General features: G+C 36.8%; 1 non-coding gene across 1 annotated transcript; it reads right to left on the reverse strand.

The window, feature by feature from the left end:
- Window positions 1-655: 655 nt before the first annotated feature.
- LOC129498314 (U12 minor spliceosomal RNA) lies at window positions 656-804 on the reverse strand. The gene has a single exon (XR_008662103.1). It is a non-coding gene; the product is annotated as a U12 minor spliceosomal RNA (small nuclear RNA).
- Between the last annotated feature and the right edge of the window lie 13384 nt (window positions 805-14188).

The raw sequence follows: 14188 nt of genomic DNA on the forward strand, positions 1-14188 counted from the left end.
ATGCTTAACTGACTGAATCACCAGGTGCCCCTATAGTTTTCTTCCTAAGCGTCTATATTTTGTTTTCCCCATTTAAATTATTGATGTCTTTGGTATTGTAGTTTTGTTTTTGTACGAGGGAGATACTGAATTCTTGCGTATATATCTGTGCCCAGTCACTTTGTGGATCTCTCCCTTGAATTCTAATTTTTTCAGCATATTCTCTTGGGATTTTATGAAAACAATGATATTATGTGCCCCAAATAATACATTTGACTAATTTCTAATGGTAACTTTCCCTTTTCCCATGGTTTTCAAGTTGTCAGCCATGGCTAAGCCTGTGTTCTTGCCTGGGACTTTAAATCTTGGGAAAATAAAGCAAAGTGAAAGACCAGGAAGAGAGATCATTTGCTGTGATTGCAGAAGACTGAAGGGCCCAGCGGTGTAATGATGACTGATAACATTGAGGGTCTCCCCAACAGATCATTCCTATGAAATATTCTTGGATTCCTTCCTTCCTTCCTCCCTTCCTCCCTCCTTCTCTCCCTCTCTCCCTTATTTCTCTCTCTCTCTCTCTTTCTTGAATTAATCTTGTTTATTACTTAAAGGAAACAAGCATCTTCTCAATATAGCTTACTAACTTATACCAGTCTACTCTTTCAGTGTTAAAGGAGGATGGGCAAATCGCGACTCCTAGGCATACTGGCAAGTAGGCAGGTCACCTTAGGGGCACCTGTATCCACTCACAAATTCATCCCACATTAGCAGTGAGGATTTAGACATTACCCTGAATTGGTATTTTCCTTACTCATAAGCTTAAGTCATGGATTTCTTCCTTTCTTAATTTCCTTCCACTTAGAGTTCTCTGGCTTTTCCATTTCATTCTATGAACTGTCCACTATCCTTCCAGTTAGTTCCTTTACTGTGCGAATTAACCAAATTCAGTTTCATTGAAAATAAAGATTGAAACAGTCCTGATTTGGGGTGGAGAGTGGACTAGTGACTGGGGATGCAAGGCGGCCAGAATTCAAAAAGCAGTGATTAGATCTGGGGCAGCACAGGATGTCTGAATTTGCTCAGTAGTAGGGAATAGATTAGAATGACCAGTCAGAGAAGATTAGAGAGGCCTTTACGTTAAGAATCTTAGACTAAGAAAATAGCCTATGGGCCTTGTGAGCATATGATGATTTTTCATTAAAATGCGAGTTGAAAACATTAGTTTTAACAGACTGTAAAAATGGAAATTTACTTACCATAATTTCAGTGGAAATTGAGAATATTTTGATAGGGATTGAATACATATTTGGGTCCTGCAGGACTATGCAGAGCATGTTAGCAGATTGGAAACATTTTTTTTTTTTTTTAGTGTCATGAATGCTGACTTCCATCTTTCAAATATGTGGGGTGAACAGACCAGAGGGAGTTTCTCTGGACAGAGGCACCTGTATGTCTATCTATTCCCCTTGCAGGGGGTATTATGGACTGTCCTGATAACTGCTATCAGCAATCCTCAGAGACACATCTTAGAAAATGTGTAAAAGTACTCCCCAAATGAGGGGCACTTGGGTGGCTCTGTCAGTTAAATATCTGACTCTTGATTTTGGCTCAGGTCATGATTTCAGGGTTGTGAAAAGGAGTCCTGCATTGGGCTCCATGCTAGGCATGGAGCCTGCTTAAGATTCTCACTCTCCCTCTCCCTCTGCCTTTCCCTATTTGCATGCTTTCTCTCTTAAAAAAGAAGTGCTCCCCAAATGAGAAATATATTGATACGAAGTAGTATTTGGGCATCTGTCACATCCCAAAGGAGGAATACCTCTAGTTAACCACAAGATATAACTCTGTTTATCTCTCATTACCTTTTTTTCTGGGTCCTGGCTCTTGAGGTGTCCATTAGAACAGCCAAAAGTGGAGGAGGAAGTGACAGAAATAGAGGAGAAGCAAAAAAAGTTGCCACCCTCCATTACAGGCTTAAATCTGATGCAGACTATATCAGGGATGGGGCAAGAGGAGAAAGGAGAGGAAGATTTTTAAATTATTTTGGACCAGATTGTGACTGTTTGTGACCAAAAGGGCCTAGAAAAATTTCTTATCTGCCTGTGACTTATGGCAGATGCAGGGAGAGAATTAGTGCATAAGCATGTTTGAACGTAGAAGAAAAGAGTAACGCTCTTTTCCACTAGCTCACTGAATATAGTATTTGCGTATTGTTGCACAATGTTTAGTATGAGAAAACATGGGGAAATCAAATCAGTTGCCATGTAGTAACAGCTAGCTAGCAATGAGTTTCTAAAACCTTAAAGCTGGTGATGATGACAGAACGAAATGGACAGAAGTGAGAGAGATTTAAAGGACACATTTCTTCCTCCTCCTCTCCTCCTCCCTCCTCCTCCTCCTCCTTCTCCTTCTTTTTATTCTTTTTTTTTTTTTTTTTGGATGGTGGCTAATTGAATTGAACAGGAAAAATAGAAAATTAAAATATTATTTTGAGGTTTTTGTTTGTTTTACAACCAACAAAATGGTTAAAATTTATTTACTTATTTTTATCGAAGTTCGATTTGCCAAGCTTTAAACCTGGCATAATGGTGGCACTATTTACAGAAAGAGAGGGATCAAAAGGGTTTCCTATTATTGGGAAAATAAGAAATAAAGGGGGGAAAGGAATGTGTTTTGGAAAGTGAAACTAAATAATGAGAAGGGAACTATTCAGAGGTCTTCGGAAATCAGAACAAAGGAAGAGCAGGTAGGTCTTCATAGAAGGGAGTAATAAAAGGAAATAGTTTACCATACAACTCATATCATTTCTAATACTATCTGAGAGTGCTGAATAATGATGATAATAATACTAGTGATAAATTATATCATTGATGCTTGGAGGAATAATAACGGACTTACTGAGGGATTACTGTGTGCCAGGCACTATGGAAGTGCTTTAAAAGCCCATATACCAGCGTTCTTAAGTTTAATAGTACTATTTACTTCAAGAAATGGAATATTGCTGAAGTCATTTATTCATTATCAGTTAGACATCCTGGTAAAGAATGATCACAAGTGGAAATGGCCAGTTTCCCAAAGAAACAAGCAGACAAGGATATGACCACTCACATAAAAAATTTGTTACACAATGATGGCCAGCATTTTCCACCCCTATGCTCAATTTGCTTTTGTCAAATGTTCTGTTGTTTGAAATTTGAGAATTTCTTCCTTTATTTATTGCTTTTAAAAGTGTATGTTGTGATTTAGTTTCCCATATTCTTTTTTTTTTTTATTTATGATAGTCACACACAGAGAGAGAGAGGCAGAGACACAGGCAGAGGGAGAAGCAGGCTCCATGCACCGGGAGCCCGACATGGGATTCGATCCCGGGTCTCCAGGATCGCGCCCTGGGCCAAAGGCAGGCGCCAAACCGCTGCGCCACCCAGGGTTCCCTCCCATATTCTGATTTATGTTTTTTTTTTAACTCCTGTTCCTATTTCTTTTTTTATGTAAGCTATGTATTTTAGAAATGTTTTGTTTTTTATTATTTTTAAAACGATTTTATTTATTTACTCATGAGAGATAGAGAGGCAGAGACAGGCAGAGGGAGAAGCAAGCTCTCTGTGGGGAGCTGGATGCAGGACTCGATCCCAGGGCCCAGGATCATGACCTGAGCCAAGACAGACACTCAACCACTGAGCTACCCAGGTGCTCCTGTTTCTTTATGTTTTTTTTTTTTTTTTTTTTTTTTTTTTTTAAGGAAAATTTTTTGGGTCTTCGTTCTGGTTCACAGAGATCTTAACTTATTTTCAAGCTAGCTATGTGTTTTTATTTGCCTTTTAATATTTTATCAATTACTATTATGTTTTAAGTATATAGGTTTTAAAAGCATGTGTTTACAGTGCCTTATTGACTGAAAGTTTTTGTGTGGTTATCTGTAGTAGGGTATACTAAGCATAGTCTCAACTTTTCTTCACAAGTCTGATATGAAAATTAATTGAAAATTAATTATTGTATTGTTTTGTATAGTACAGTGATAATCCAAAGACTTTTTTTTTAATCTGCTAGATTATTTCCCTCCACACTCAATGGCCTCAGGTCAGGTTCGCTAAAGACTCCTTGTTTTACTTCCTATTCCTATGTAATTCTCAAATTTATGCTCCTGTCTCCATATCTACTGTTTCTGCCTCATTCACAGCATTACAAAATATATCTACTTTCAGCTCTGCCTCCAAAAATATATATGCATGCTGTTGCAGATCTAGTGATGTCATTCACCATCATCCCCAGGTGGAGATCTAGGTCCTTATCCAGACACGCGAGCCTTGCACAGTTGGATCTGGTCCCACCCTTAGTCTTACCCTTTGCCCTTCCAAATTATCTGTCAGTTCTCCATGCAGCTCATGCCCTTCCTTCTACCTGTAATTCTGATCACCGTTTCCTTTTCCTGTCAGGCCTACGTATCCTTTAGAATTGATCTCAGGTATTCTCATTAAACTCTAGATTGGAGTAGGAGCTCTGCTGGACCTATGCACCACTGAGCCTTGTAAATTTTTTTGTTAAATCATTTAGTGCCAGATTGAGTTGGTTTCTTTACTATAATATCCTCCCAAGTGTGCTCTAAGTACTCCAGGATAAGAATCTTGTCTTATTCATTCTTAAATAACCCTTTTATTTTGAAAGAGTGTTAGTTTACAGAAAAGTTGCAGAGAGCACAGAGAAACCCTGCAAAGCTCCCACTGATTTTAGTTTCCCTAATGGAATCGTCTTCCATTATTGTCATGTATTTGTCAGGTCTAAAATACCAACATTGACACATTACTGTGAACTAAACTTCAAACTTTATTCATATTTCACCAGTTTTCCATTAATTTCCTTCTGTTCCAGAATTCAATTCAGGATACCATATTGCATTTAGTTGTCTAGTCTCAGTCTCTGTGGATCTGGGACAAGTTATCAGTTTTCCTTGTTTTTCTTATTCAATTTTGTAACCCAGCAACTAAATGAGCTAAAGTGACAAAGCTTAGAAAATAGCCAATGAATTAATCTGGTTTTGATAGTTCTCTACTCGCTCATGCTGCTATTTTCTCAACTTGATGTTCTAACTATTGGTAAGACTTTGTTGCTCTGCGGTGCACAGTTATCTGACCGCTTAATCCCAGCTGACTTTCACTTTGGACCTCATGCTAGCTACTTCTGGCTCATAAGCCTTTTACATTTCTCTTGGATCTATAGAATTCTCCCAGATGGTTAAGAATAAAAGGTTCCAGATTTACAGTTAAAGGTTACAGAACTAAGGAGCTAAAATGTTTCATATTCACTGACAGTTCAGCATAACACCATCAAGGAGTCAGGTGAAATTCCAAAATTCTTTGGTGCTCTGGCATTGTGAATGCAGTGGACTTCACATGCACAAGACCAGAGGAGGTCAGACCCTCCTCAGCAATTTTGTGCCATCACCTTCTTTCAGCCACAGAATGGGATAGCAGTGCTTAGGAGTTTCCATCACATAAGACAAACCTCTCTTTGGAATAAACCCCAGTGTATGGACTGGCACCTTAGTTGGATCAAGCAGCAGTGAGAATGTACTTCTGTGGTGTGTATGTGGCACTGGGACCAATAATTCACTCCTAGATCTGAGGGACAGTACAAAGTGGCAAGAGGAAGAATTCTGTGTGCGGCTTTGTAGCTTTAGGCTCAGATTGTTCACTCATCTAAAGGCTATCCTTGAGCCTTATAAATGATAAACTTGTCCTAGCAGACATGGTTTTAGACAAAGAATCTTTAGTTTGGGTGCTTAACTTTTATTTCCTTGCAGTCTTCAATGATACATAAGCCTGCCCTAAAAGCAACGAGTGAAAAAATTACTTGGTCTAACTGGATACAGAAAGTAATTTTATAAATTTACTAACAATATCCCATTAGACTTTTCACATTATCCCCTATAACCCTTTGACAAAAATACAATTTAGATAAATCACAGCATTGGAAGTACCTGCAGCTGAGAAACACAATAACGAAGATTATAGGGTTTTTCATGAATGTCATCCCCAAAGAGTTACAGCCAAATTACTTAGAATCTGTGGGGGGAAATAAAAAGTCAGGGTGCATTTATATGTAATTTTATTTGTCCTGAGGCCAGCCTGACTATGAAAAACAAAGGCTGATGTAGGGCACAAAGCTTTCACTCAAGATAGATGTTGGACTTTGGGACTATACCTGTCAACACAGTAATGGTACATGCATGATATCCTAAAAATTATATGTATAATTATATAGAACACAAATTAGAAGCCAAATCTGGAAACCTTGGGCATTAACATCAGACCAATAATTCACTTCTGGCTCTGAAAGGCAATTGTTTAATTCTGTTGTTCATCTTGCTAAACGTATTGGTAATACCTGTCTGCCAGCACTTGTGTGTGGAACTCCCTATGTATTGGTGACTTGTCAAGAGCCTTGCAGAGTTAGAAGGTGATCAAAAGATACTTGTTGGTTGAATACATGATAGTGAATCTAATTAATATGATGAAGCTTATGTAGTATTCCTTGCCTTTCTGGACTCCAAGAATTATCTTAAACTTGAAACTGAACTTGAAGGAGAAAAACAATTATGTTTCATAAAACTACAATGGACTTTTGGAGGCCAAATAGTTTTCAACTTTTGTTTTTGGAGAGGAGAATATTGTCATAGGTGAGCCAACAATACTAAATCATTCATTCTTCTCCATTCCCACACAATTTATACAACTCAGTCTCTTATTAACCCTTGTAACACTACTACAAATTACCTCCTTGTGGAGCTCCTAACCTCAGCCTTCCATTTATCTTAAAGAATGTCACCTTATAGTCACATTTTCAAATCTCAACTCAGATCATTTCATAGCTGCATGAGGAAAACTTTTTTAACAGCTTTATTAAGATGTAATTAATAAACAACACACTAAACATATTTGAAGTGTGAGATTTGATGAGTTTTGACATATGAATACAAATTCTTCACTGGAATGTAGATAATGAACATAACCACCATCTCCAATTACCCTTTGACAAAGGGTTCCCCTATGTGTCACCTTATAATCACTTCTAGCCCTTCTTACCCCATTGCACGCTACTCCAATTCCTAGGCAACCTCTGCTCTGCTGTCACTATAGATTAGTTTGAATTAAATTTTATATAAATACATACATATATATATATATATATATATACATACAGGAATCTGTTCCTTTTTATTGCTGAATAATATTCCATTCTATGAACATACCTCAGTTTTGTTTATCCATTTACCTATTGATGGACATTTGAGATGTTTTGACTTTTTGGTTTATATTGATAAAGCTTCTCTAAATGAGATACAAGTCTTTGGATGAACATCTTTTTTCATTTCTCTTAGGTGAATACGAGGACTGGAATATATATATATATATTTAACTGTTTATGAAGGTACCCAACTATTTTCAGGAGTGTTTCTGACACTTTACATTCTGACCAGCAATATAAGAGTTCTAGTTACTTCACGGTTTACTTTACAGCCTCACCATCACTTTGTAGAGTGGGAATTTTTAATTTAAGAAATTCTAATAAATATAAAGTGGTGTTTCAGTGCCTTGGTGACTAATGCTATCAAATATATATTTATGTGCTTATTTTTCATGTGTGTGTGTATATACATACATATATATGCATTTAAACCTGTACATTTTGTTTGGTAGACTGTCTATTCAAACCTTTTCCCATTTTTCTTGTTTTCAGAATTTTTTATATATTCAAGATAAAAATCTTTTATTAGATTTGCAAATATTTTCTCCCAGTTGGCAGTTTGTCTATTAATCTTCTTAACAGTGTCTTTGAAAGAGTAAAAGTGCATAATTTTGATGTGATTCAATGATCAATTTTTTGTTTTATGAATAATACTTTGGTCTCATATCTAAGAAATATTTTCCTGGGCAGCCTGGGTGGCTCAGTGGTTTAAGCACCTGCCTTCCACCCAGGGCATGATCCTGGAGTCCCAGGATCGAGTCCCATGTCAGACTCCCTGCATGGAGCCTGCTCTCCCTCTGCCTGTGTCTCTGCCTCTCTCTCTCTCTCATTCTGTGTCTATCATGAATAAATAAATAAAATCTTTTTAAAAAAAGAAATATTTTCCTAATTATTGGTCACAAAGGTTTTCTCTTATGATTTTCTCTAGAAGATTGTAGTTTAATTTTTTTATTATGGTAAAAAACACATGAGATCTACCCTCTCAAAGTTTTAAATGTCCAGTACACTATTGTTGACTATGAGCACAATGTTATATAGCTTGTGTCTAGAGGTTTTCCATCTTGCATGACTAAAAACAAAACCTATTTAACAATGCCTTGTTTCTCCTCTCTTCAGCCTTTGGCAGCCATCATTCTAACTCTGCTTCTACAAGTTGGACTATTACAAAGAACTTATATAAGTGGAATCATGCAGTATTTGTCCTTCTTTGGCTGACTTATTTCAGTTAGCATAACATCCTCAAGATTCATCCATGTTGAAGCAGATTATAGGTTCTTCTTCTTTTTTTAAAGCTGAATAATATTCCATTATATGTGTACACCATATTTTTATTATCTACTCATCCACTGATGGATATTTAGGTCACCTACATTTTGGTTATTGTGCGTCAATGAACATGGGAATGTAAATATCTCTTCAAAATACTATTTTCAATTCTTTTGGATATCTACCCAGAAGTGGGATTGTTGGATAGTGTGGTAGTGCTATTTTTAAGTTTTGGAGGAACCTGTATACTGTTTTCCAGAGTGGCTGCACCATTTTACATTCCCACCAAAGATGCACTCAATTTCTCCCCATCCTTACCAACACTTATTTTTTTTTCTAGCTTTTGGGGGTAATGACCTTCTTAAGAGATGTGAGGTGATATTTCACTGTGATTTTGAATTGTATTTCGGTGTGGATGTTTTCTTAATTTTTTTGGAGATCATTTATTGCTAGTGTAGAGAAGTACAACTAATTTTTGTATCTTGATTTTGTATCCTATGACTTAGTGCTGAATTTATTAGTTTTAAACTCTTTTTAAATTATAAGAGAGCAAATAAAGTCAAGGTGGAAAATTTTTTCCTTGGTTAGAACCTTGAGAAAAACATAAAATATGAGTATTCCTCACATTTGGATATTGAAAGATGTAATGGGAGATGTCTTTAGAAGCAGTATTACTAAACTACAGAGAGTTTCTTCATAAAGCTCTTTATTATATCAGCCCTCAATAAAAACTGAGTATATGATGCTAAATCATAATGCCGTAAAGACATTTCTACGATTGATTGATTTCTAATTATGGCATGAATCTGAGGAAAAAGGACAGTGAGACTTCCATGTGTCAAGACTGATTATCTTATTTCAGAAGTGCACATGGTAGGGAAAGAAAAACCAGAAAAAATGGCTTTAAATATATTAAGTTGTGAGATTATAGTCATAAATTAAAAATAAGTGCCTTTCTCTTTTTTTATAACATAAGACTAAATATAATTGCTTCCATATTAACCTATAATAAATGTTTGATTGACTTACATGGATATATGAGAAACTGTATGGAAGTTCATCTCAGTTAAAAGAGAAGCTCCTAAAAAGATTTTAAATATAACCAAAAAGAAGCAAAAGTCTTTAAACTACTTTCTATTTTGTAAACTTTGTAACTTAAATTGTAAAACTCATTTCTACTTTACATAGTTTTAAAATGAGATCTGATTAGGAGTCTTTATATAGAGCACGTCAGACAAAACTTCTTAAAGGAGATATAAACAGAAAAGTTAACAGGAAGGTAAACTATCACTGGAATAAGAAAACAAAATGTGTGTAATAAAAGTGTTAATAAGAATAAAGCAGCTTCTACAACTCTCAGGAGAGACATGGGGACTTATAGATAGTCTCTTTCTTTTTTAAATAAATGAAGAATGGAATGTAGGATAATCAAATGGCTGGAGCACAGCTCTTTAAAAATAGGTTTTCAATTTGCACAACTGAAGAAATAACATTATTTCCTCTAAAGGCTCATGAGGAAACACAAGTAATGAAGCAGCAGGCAAAACAAAATAGAAAATGTGAATGAAACAGAGTGGCTTGTGTTTGGGGTCCTAAAATCAAATAGTTTGATTTAACAAATTATTTTTGGGAAAACAGAACTTGAAAGCAACAGTATTATTTTTAAAAAGTGGTCCATTTTCAAACTAAAACCCTAAATATTTAGGTAGCAGATTTTCCCTAACTCTGTATTACTGACCCAATCTGAGTAAATAGTAAAATAAAATGAAAGCAGGAAGGAACACTGATGCTTTTTAGGAGAAAAATTTACAATGATAATGATTAGCAATGCTTATTTGTCCCAGTTTTTAAGCATGACTCATAATCATGATCATATGTGATTGGATGCTCATATGTGGCCTGAAGTCTGAAATACTTACTACCTGGCCCTTATGGAAAAAGTTTTCTCACCCTTAGACTGACAGATAGCATTTGAATTATCTTCCCATTAGTTGTTCCCTCTGTAAGAGCGATGAATAAAAATCATTAGAAGGAATGATTGTAAAATACTTGACAATATTGGAGTCCAATATACATTTGTCATGATAGTGAGCAGCTTAGTTGTAGGAAAGTTCCTTCTCAATTGGGCGGTTCCTGCAGGAGTGTAGATTCTTCTTGTTTTATAGTTCAAGTTCCAAAGATCAATGTAGAGTAATAGTATTTTATGCTCTCCTTTCCCAGTGATCTCAAAAGCATTTTAAAGCATTAACTAAACCTTGTGGCAAATATTATCTCCATTTTACAAAAGCAAAAATTCAAGCAGTGAGAATTTAAATGACTTCTTTAGGGTCATGTGGTAAAATAATAGAAGAATGGGGAATAAAACTATTCTCATGAGTCAGTACATTATCCCTTTGATTGTTCTCTAGCTCCAGCATACAGTTAAAATGCTTCTAGAATTGTTTCCATTTATTCTTTTGTCTTTTGGGGTAAGGATAGGAAGGATACTTACTTGGAAAGTTGTGACTTATTTCAGCCATACAATCAATCAAACAAATCTACAAAAGAAAACTTAACCAACATCTCATTCACATTCTTGATCACTCCTAGAATGTGAAAGTTGGGTTAGGAGAAAATTTCAGAAGAAATTGAAATTATTTGAAATGGAACAAAGAAGGAATTTAATAGGGCTTAAAATGTGTTAAACTACTCTTTCATTCTTTTGTGAAATGTCAGGACCTCAGTTGAAGCCAAGAAATTATTAACGTATATTTTGAGTTGTTGGGCAAAGAAAGATGGATTCATAATTTTTATTCCATTCTGCAAGAGTAGAGTGAGGCCACCAAATCACTAAGATGAGAGAAGGATGAGTCTGAAGACCTATATGCCTCCTCTTGAGACAGAAGCACATTATTCCTCAATAACTGAAATTCTCTTCCTTTGTCAAAGCACAGTTCAAAGGCTCAGCTCTCAGGGCACCTAGGTGGCTCAGTTGATTAAAAGCCCGACTCTTGGTTTGGGCTCAGGTTGTGATCTCAGGGTTGAGATCCCAAGGACGTGAAATCAAGCACCATGTCAGGCTCTGTGATCAGTGCAGAGTTTGCTTGAGATTCTCTCCCTGTCTCCCTCTATCCCTCCATTCTCTCTCTCTCTCTCTCTAACAAATAAATTTTATTCATTTATTCAGGAGAGAGAGAGACAGAGAGAGAAAGAGAGAGAAAGAAAGGCAAAGACACAGGCAGAGGGAGAAGCAGGCTCTCCGCAGGAGCCCCATGTGGGACTCCATCCCGGACTCTGGAAATCACACCCTGAGTCAAAGGCAGACGCTCAACCACTGAGGTACCTAGGCATCCCAATAAATACATCTTAAAAAAAAATACAAAAAACAAAAACAAGGCTAAAGTCTCTATGATTTTTTTTCCCTCTGGAAGGCTTATTACATCTTTTATGCTCTCTTAGAATTCTGCCACCAGTGGTTCTCAGAGTGTGGTCCCTGAACCAGCAACATCAGCATTACCTGGAAGTTTGTCAGATATGTTCATTCTCACACCCTCCCATACTTTCTGAATCAGAAACTCAGAGGGTGGGGTCCAAGAATCTATTTGCCAACAATTTTTCCAGGTGATTCCAGTGCCCACTACAGTTTGAGAACCATGGCTCTCACTTACTTGTATTTTATTTGCAGTTTGTTGTAAGTTGCAGTAATTCCACTGAGGGCTTTCCAAGACTGCAAATATATCTCCTCTTCTTCCTCCTCCTCCTCACCCCCCTCCTCCGCCTCCTTTCTCTCCTCCCCCTCCTCTTCCTCCTCCTCCTCCTTCTTCTTCTCCTTCTCCTACTTCTCCTTCTTCTTCCTTTCTTCTTCCCCCAAATTCCTTGTGCTGCTAAGACCACAAAGTTCAGAGTATCTTGCAGTCAATACTAATTGAATGTTTGCTGTTAACTGGGTATCACACTTGAATTTGTTCTCTGTGTTAGTATATCTTAGTAATTGTGTTTGTAAAATATATACTCTTTGATAATTTTACTGGGACAATGGTATAGTACTTGAGAAAATAGTATTGTGTATTTTTTTCTAGATCAAATGAACCCTAAAATGTCATACAGATTTTCAATGTCTGGTTTGCCTTGTTCCTTCCTCAGAGAAGGTTCCTTAATGATTCTGCTGTGTAAATTCTCAATGGGGAAGCACTGGGAGCCTTTCCCCTAAGATCAGGAAACAGACAGGGATGTCCACTCTCACCACTGCTATTCAACATAGTATTGGAAGTCCTAGCCTCAGCAATCAGACAACAAAAAGACATTAAAGGCATTCAAATTGGCAAAGAAGAAGTCAAACTCTCCCTCTTCGCCGATGACATGATACTCTACATAGAAAACCCAAAAGCCTCCACCCCAAGATTGCTAGAACTCATACAGCAATTTGGTAGCGTGGCAGGATACAAAATCAATGCCCAGAAATCAATGGCATTCCTATACACTAACAATGAGACTGAAGAAAGAGAAATTAAGGAGTCAATCCCATTTACAATTGCACCCAAAAGCATAAGATACCTAGGAATAAACCTAACCAAAGAGGTAAAGGATCTATACCCTAAAAACTATAGAACACTTCTGAAAGAAATTGAGGAAGACACAAAGAGATGGAAAAATATTCCATGCTCATGGATTGGCAGAATTAATATTGTGAAAATGTCAATGCTACCCAGGGCAATTTACACGTTCAATGCAATCCCTATCAAAATACCATGGACTTTCTTCAGAGACTTAGAACAAATTATTTTAAGATTTGTGTGGAATCAGAAAAGACCCCGAATAGCCAGGGGAATTTTAAAAAGAAAACCATAGCTGGGAGCATCACAATGCCAGATTTCAGGTTGTACTACAAAGCTGTGGTCATCAAGACAGTGTGGTACTGGCACAAAAACAGACACATAGACCAATGGAACAGAATAGAGAACCCAGAAATGGACCCTGAACTTTATGGTCAACTAATATTCAACAAAGGAGGAAAGACGATCCACTGGAAGAAAGACAGTCTCTTCAATAAATGGTGCTGGGAAAATTGGTCATCCACATGCAGAAGAATGAAACTAGACCACTCTCTTGCACCATACACAAAGATAAACTCAAAATGGATGAAAGATTTAAATGTGAGACAAGACTCCATCAAAATCCTAGAGGAGAACACAGGCAACACCCTTTTTGAACTTGGCCACAGTAACTTCTTGCAAGATACATCCACGAAAACAAAAGAAACAAAAGCAAAAATGAACTATTGGGACTTCATCAAGATAAGAAGCTTTTGCACAGCAAAGGATACAGTCAACAAAACTCAAAGACAACCTACAGAATGGGAGAAGATATTTGCAAATAACATATCAGATAAAGGGCTAGTTTCCAAAATCTATAAAGAACTTCTTAAACTCAACAGCAAAGAAACAAACAATCCAATCATGAAATGGGCAAAAGACATGAAGAGAAATCTCACAGAGGAAGACATAGACATGGCCAACATGCACATGAGAAAATGCTCTGCATCACTTGCCATCAGGGAAATACAAATCAAAACCACAATGAGATACCACCTCACACCAGTGAGAATGGGGACAATTAACAAGGCAGGAAACAACAAATGTTGGAGAGGATGCGGAGAAAAGGGAACACTCTTACACTGTTGGTGGGAATGTGAACTGGTGCAGCCACTCTGGAAAACTGTGTGGAGGTT

The sequence above is a fragment of the Nyctereutes procyonoides genome, unplaced genomic scaffold, assembly GCF_905146905.1.
Source record: "Nyctereutes procyonoides isolate TBG_1078 unplaced genomic scaffold, NYPRO_anot_genome, whole genome shotgun sequence".
NCBI lineage: Eukaryota > Metazoa > Chordata > Mammalia > Carnivora > Canidae > Nyctereutes > Nyctereutes procyonoides.